The sequence below is a fragment of the Tupaia chinensis genome, unplaced genomic scaffold (assembly GCF_000334495.1).
Source record: "Tupaia chinensis unplaced genomic scaffold, TupChi_1.0 Scaffold000047_1, whole genome shotgun sequence".
Classification (NCBI taxonomy): Eukaryota; Metazoa; Chordata; class Mammalia; order Scandentia; family Tupaiidae; genus Tupaia; species Tupaia belangeri.
In genome coordinates, this window is record NW_006159505.1 from 8,061,341 (window position 1) to 8,068,384 (window position 7,044).

Genomic DNA, 7,044 nt, shown 5'->3' on the forward strand with positions numbered 1-7,044 from the left:
ATGAACTTGGCAGGCTGAAGCTGGGGTTGGATGATAGCATGGAGGCTTTGTTGAGGGAGCCTGTATCTCTGTCTCTCTCTCTTACTCATGGAAGGAATACATGAATAAATGTAAAACAATAATAATACTTAAATGACACAAATTTTATCATACCATCGAGAATGAGAGAAACTTTTTTTAAAAAAGGCAAATGCATAACACGGTAGGATTTAAGTGAGGACTGCAAAGTTTTTGTTTGTTTTTTTGAGAGATTTTTGCTATAGGGCACATGTACTTGCCAGAAAGGCAGAGAGAGGCAGAGAGACAGAAAGCAAGAAATCACTCCCTAGGGGGGATGGCCACACCACAATCCATTTTCCTCTCAATATCTTGGGCATGCACGCAAACATGCCTGGTGTGAGTTTAAGCCACCGGGTCCGAGACCCGAACCTTGGTTGACTACATGGAAGTCCAGCAGCACAGCCATTATGCCTACTGCTGGCCCCTAAAAATTGTGCGTGTTGAGAGAGACAGAAAGAGAGAGAGAGAGAGAGAGAGAGATGGATTCAATGTTGCAATCCTCCAGCCTCCATAGGTTTTTGCCATAGGGCGGAAGCCACCTCGCCCCAAGGTTTTTTTAACATTCAGAAACCAATCAATGTAAGACATCGTATTAACAGAATGAAGATGGAAACCATTTGATCATGTCAGTATATGCACAAAAACCTTGGGCAGTGTGAGATGTCAGTTCAAGATAGAACCTCTAAGCAATCTGAGAAAAGAGCAAAACTTTCTCAATCTTATACGAGACATTCATAGAAAACCTGTAAGTAGCTCTGTACTTAAAGGTGAAATAGTGAATTTTCTCCCTACTGTCCAAAAAGTAATTGGAAAATTAAGTGGCCTTCATTTTTGTTTTTTTTAGTTTTGCCATAGGGGGCATACACTTGCTAGAAAGAGAGAAGGAAAGAAAGAAATCACCTCCCAGGGGGATGGCCACACTGCAATCCCTTCTCCTCCACTCCCCTCTTGAGATTTTGAATATGCGTGCACACATGCTTTGTGTGTTTTTTTCAAGCCACAGGGAACTCCAACCATGAGTTGGCCATGTGGGATCCAGCATCTTAACCACATACCACCTGCTGACTCCAAATTCTGCAGACTTTTGAACAGATGAAAAAGCACTAACAAAAAAATGAATTGAATTTTTGGTGAAATTAAGAACTTTTTTTAGAGAGTTTTTTTTTTTTTTCTTTTGCTATAGAGCGTGTGCACTCGCCAGAGAGACAGGGAGGTAGAAAGTGAGAAATCACCCTCCAGCGGGGATGGCAATGGATTGGGCACACAAGCACACATGCCCTGTTGAGTTTTAAGTCACTGGGTCCACGACTTGAACCACGGTTAACTATGTGGGAGTCCAGTAATGTAACCATTACATCATCTGCTGGTCTAGAAATTAAGAACTTTTAGCAAAAGAAAATGTTAAGAGAATCAAAGTCCATGAATAAGGAGAGAAAAGATATATGCATCCATGCTTCTGCTCACCACAGGAGCTGTGTCCCCGAATACATAAGGGACTCTTACAAGTCATGACAAAAATGATTAACAAGCTAATGATCTTAAGATGAACCAAATGACAGGCAAGCATGTGAACCATACTCAACATCAATACTCATCAGGAAAATGCAAATTAAATCCGCCAGAAGCTACTTTACCTCCACCAGAACGACAAAGATGAAAAGGGCCGAGAAGCCTATCTGTTGTAAGGACGGGGAGCAACAGGAATGTTCTCGTATTGCTGAAAAGGGGTGCAGGTTGTTGCAGCCTCTTGGGGAAATTGTTTGGCAGCATCTCACAGAGCCTAGCATCCACGCACTCTGTGATCCCACAACCCCGCTCCTGGGCATGTTCCCGGGGAAGAACTACTTAGGCTCACGGAAGACACAGACCAGAATGTGGACAGCGGCGCTGCTCGTGAACAGCAGAACCACCAAACTGGAAACGGCCCAAATGTGTACTAACCGTCGAATGAATAGACTGTGCAACAACCGCTCATGATTCCATCTCTGTGAACCCCAAGTTCAGGAGAGACAGTATCATAATAGAAGTTGGGGTGGGGTGGAGTAATTGACGTGGCCTGGAACAAAGGAGCTACCTTCAGGGGACTCGCAGTGTTTCAGGCCTTGTATATGTTAAATATCTGGCTGTTAGCGGGTAGGAAGATATAAAACATTTTCTTGCTGTACACTCGAAAGGTATGTATTTTGTGACAGGTCAATGATGTCATTTTATTAAAAAAGGAAAAAAGCCAAGGGGCTCATCTCAACACCACAGCAGAGGGAGGGGCTGGGTACAGGTGAGCATCTGGAGTGAGTCCTGTGGGGAAACCGACCAGCTCAAGGCAGCAAGGTGGGGAAGGGCTTCTGCAGAGAGGCCCTGAGCAGGAGGGCAGACTTGTAGCAGCTTTGGTAGAAACCCTCTGCTGCAGAGGGAGCTGACGGCGGGTCATCGTCTCTGAGCAGAGAGACGAAAGGAGGGCCACGAAGCGCAGGTCCTAGTTGGTGGCCGACATTGCGCACTGACCAGGGGCCATGCTCTCTTCTCAGTCCTTTCCTCGGTGACTCACACACTCCTCGCACCTACCCTCTGCAGTAGGGGTCACGTGTGCCATCATTCCCACTTTACACCGGGGGCGACGGCAGTGCTGGGTCTCAGTAACTCCTCCCTGATCACGGCACGTACAGAACCAGCGTCCTTTCTGCCTGGCTCTAGGGTCAGCACTTAAACACGAGACTGTAGGTCCTGCCCCTTCCCAGACAACTGTTCATAACCTTTTATCCATGTTTTTGGTAGAATTCTGACTGCCCTGAATTGCTGTGCCCTACGCCCTTGGTGCCCAGTGCAGCAAATCTGGAGGAAAGAGGACGTTTCCAGTTGGGTTGCTGAGAAAGAGAATCAACATTCACCTGGCTATTTCGTGACAGTAGGTCCTTGACCGATGAAAGCAAGGATGTCAGAGTGAACTGCACTGGCCTCCCCGCCCCGCCCCCTCCTCCGCCCACTGGCCCGTCCTGGCTGGTAGAGGCAATGCCACAGTGCCTCGAAGGAGGGCCGGGGTTCCAGAGACCCTGACGGGTCTGTTAGTGTGTGTGGTATCGCCACACTGAAGCTCTCTCTGTGCCCTTCCACACCGGTGGGCACTGTTGTTTCAACCAAGGTGCTGAGACGTCCTGCCCATTAGGTGAACTGCACGTCCCTGCGTTCTTGCCTAGTCCCGGCCAGAGGACCTGGGCCGTTCTACCTTCTCAGTATGTGTGGTTCCCTCGTATACCTCCTATCACCTTCCCCAGCTCAGGGCTGAGGGCGGAGGCGGTGGGGTGGGGACCCAATAGCTCAGACTCTTCAGCTATCAGGAGCACTCGCCATCCCGGGGGAAAGCCTTCGGGTCTTCTCTTACTCTGCAGCAAGACAGACCCTTGGAGGGTCACATGCTCCCAAACCACTGTAAGGGTGGGTAGGGAGAAAGTAGGAATGCAAACATGAAAACCAAAAGGTAACATTCTGGGGCCATGTCAGTAAGGGACTGACGGCCCTGCACCGGGCGAGTCCCGAGGTCACAGTTGTATTGTTACAGCACAGCACAATTGTTGTGTATAAGGACGGCCCCAGCCACCCAGACAGTTACCTGATACCCAGTGTCCTTGTTTAGGGGGGCGGAAAGGTTTGTAATGAAAGGCGTCCTAAGAAGTCAGTTAAGTGGGAATTCGGGTACATGGAATGGCCGGCTCCCTAATGAGAAGATAGGACGGGTTGTGAGCAGGTGGCTCTGCGGGCGGTTTTTATTCTGTTCTTAGTTTCCACAGCTCTAGTTTGGCCTAGATAGTTTCACTGTTTAATTGAAGTCTTCAGAATCTTTTTTTTTTTTTTTTAAATAGGAAGTGAAAATGCCCCTGAGCAAGACCAGCAAGTGCTGAGCAAACACAAACCCCTTTGAACATCAAGCCAACAGATGCCACGTCTCTACGCTGGGCGCGCTGGGAGCACAAAGGTAAGAGGAAAGATGGCCGCTTCCCGGTGTCTGGAGAATCGGGACAACGTGTGTGTCCAGAGTTTCGTTTCTTGTGAGTGAAAGTCCATGTTTTATGCTTTTGACTCCTTTTTGCCTCTTGCTCCAGCTATTTTAAAGGCTTCTTTCCAGGTGGAAATGGATCCATATGAGTTCCACTTAAAAATGGAATGGCTTAATGGGGGTGTATGTTTACACGCAGGCTCTGAAGTCCCAAAGTCAGGAGCTCCTGGGAAGAGGGGTTAGGAAAAGCCTGTGGGTTTCTGTACCACGTCCAGATGGGGACCACATCAGAGCCGCATTCGAAGCAAGGCTGTGTTTTCTAAAGAGAAAGCTTGGGGCCAGCAGGTGGCATAGTGGCTAAGGGGTTGGAATCCCACATGGCTGACCACAGTTCGAGTCCCAGACCCAGTGGCTTCAAACGCATGCTGTGCATGTGTTCCTGCGTGCCCCAAATCCCAAGAGGAGAATGGAGAAGGATCTGTGGCACAGCCATCCCTCTGGGGGGGTGGGGTAGGGTGGGGATTTCTCACTTTCTGTCTCTCTGCCTCTCTGGTGAGCATATGTGCCCTCTAGCACAAATCTATTAAAAAAAAAAAAGAAAGAAAGAAAGCTCAATCTTGTGTTCTTTATGACCACTTTGGTAAATTAAAATATATTAACATTTTTTTCCAAATAGAAGGGGGTCTTCAAAAGTCTCATGGAAAATAAGTCTTACAGAAAAACTATGCATAGATTTCAATTTTTTTTTTGAGAGGTTTTTCACTATAGGGTGCGTGCGCTCATCAGACAGACAGAGAGAGACAGAGAGACAGAAAGCAAGAAATCACCCCCCAGAGGGGATAGCCACGCCGCAGTCCCTTCTCTATTCTCCTCTTGGGATCTTGGGCATGCACACACACATGCCCGGTGTGGGTTTTAAGCCACCGGGTCCGGGACGCAAATTGCGGTCGACTACGTGGGAGTCCAGTGACATAGCCATTACGCTAACTGCTGGCCCCTAGATTTCAATATTTTTTACACCAAAATAAACATTTGAATTTCATTTCCACAACCTTTTAAAGTCTCCTCATATATATTTGGAGTTCACAACCATATTCCCGACCAGTGGCATAATCTAAGCATCACTTCTGAAAGTGATGATGTTTCTAATCAAGGTCTAAGGCTCAGACTGAGCAGAGCGTGGACCTAACTACAGGAGAATAAGTAGACCCAGATATTGCCAATATACACTCTCCTTTTCATAACTGTGTCTTAAGAACCATGTTTTAATTTTGTAAAATTATTATATATTATGTTAGAGTTAAGTTTAAAGGCTGAATGTCCCAATTCTGCCTTAGAAGGAACAGTATCTTGAAGCAATTACCCTTCTGGAACTTGGATTTGAAGTGAAGAGCCATGAGAATTGTGCTCTAGTGAAGATCCACCAGGGGGCGCCCAGTCCCCATAAGAAGTTACACAGCTTTGCTGAAAGGGAAGTCTGGAGTCTCAAAGGTGCACGCCATGCTCGGGCTGTGTTGTGTGCACCCATGGGGTACAGGAACTGGGGGATGGAGTGGGAAAAATTAGCAAGATGCTTTCCTCTCATGCTGTACCTCTCACATGATTCTTGACGTGCGCTTGTATTACTCATGCAAATAAATCATTTTAAATATGTACATCTGTGCTGTCAGGACTGGGCCAAGATGCAAGGCCCTCCAGGAGAACAAATTATTCATATTCTTGATCACTGTTTACCTAGGGGAGAAGCTTAATGTTGTGAGGGAGAAGAGGGGTGCTCAGCCTCACCTGGGTCCTCCCATCTACTGTTATTCAACCACATCTCTTTGCTCAAATGACTATATTTTCATGTAGTGGAATATGGAATACTACATAGCAGTGAAAAGTGAACCTCAGCTACAAGACTGCATAGCAGCGAAAAATGAACTGTGCAGCAAGACAGATCTTTGGAGGGTCACGTGCTCCCAAACCACTGTAAGTGTGGATATGGAAAAAGTAGAAATGTAAACATGAAAACCAAAAGGTAACATTCTGGGGCCATGTCAGTAAGAGACTGACAGTCCTGCACAGGGCAAGGCCCGAGGTCACGGCTGTATTGTTACAGCACAGCACAATTGTTGTGTATAAGGACGACCCCAGCCACCCAGACAGTTACCTGATACCCAGTGTCCCTGTTTAGGGAGGCGGAAAGGTTTGTAATAAGAGTCGTCCTGAGAGGTCTCAGTTAAGTGGATAATTTGGATACAGGGACATGAAATAAATTAAGAAAGAAATGTCCACAGTGATTATTCCTTCACAGAAAATTCAAAACCAGGCAAAACCATGCTGTTTTTCTCTGGGGATTTATTCAGGTGTGGCAAATGGAAGGAGAGCAAGAGAAGCCCACTGGAGACCCCTACACTGAGTGGTGAGGACAGATTCCGCTTCCTCTTCTAAGATGCTTTTCAAGAGGCTTGGGAGAGTCACGTCTACACTGATCTCGCTGTAACAGACCACTTTGGTTTAGTGATTGTGGGCAACTCCTTACGTCCTAACCCTGGAACAGCATCACCAGATAAATAGCAAGGCCTTCTTATCCACGTCAGTTTCAGACATTCTTTTCTATTGACTCCAAGTCTCTTTGAGACAAAGACTTACATGTTCAACTAATTACTAACTTAAAAATGTCTAAAATCACCTATAACCTACAAGCACCCACTTCTAGATATCCCCGCTTACTGGGTCAAAGTAAAGACTCCTTACACTGATTTGTGATTTTTAAAAAAAAATTTATTCATTTTCTATATTAATTCACTATACACCATCACAACACACAAATGAATTTTCCATCCAAAATACACTGTGCATTGGCTCAATCAAGCACATCAACATACATGTTCTCAGCAAATAATTTTCCAATTCTTATGTCCTGCATACCTTGCCTTTTGTTTTGCCATCCTTGATTCCCCATCCCCCACCCTCTGCTATGTCCCATCCTCCTCCCCCATTGTCCCTGGCAT

The 7,044-nt window shown here is 46.4% G+C and overlaps 1 protein-coding gene across 2 annotated transcripts in view; it reads left to right on the top strand.

The window, feature by feature from the left end:
- Nucleotides 1–3,671: 3,671 nt before the first annotated feature.
- LOC102494001 (actin-85C) overlaps nt 3,672–7,044 on the top strand; it is a 58,443-nt gene continuing 55,070 nt past the window's right edge. For both annotated transcript variants that reach the window (XM_027774454.1, XM_027774451.1), the window contains exons 1-5: nt 3,672–3,799; nt 3,915–4,027; nt 5,386–5,539; nt 5,900–6,019; nt 6,397–6,452. The gene's annotated coding sequence lies outside the window, so the exon portion shown is untranslated. The remainder of the gene's footprint in view (nt 3,800–3,914; nt 4,028–5,385; nt 5,540–5,899; nt 6,020–6,396; nt 6,453–7,044) is intronic.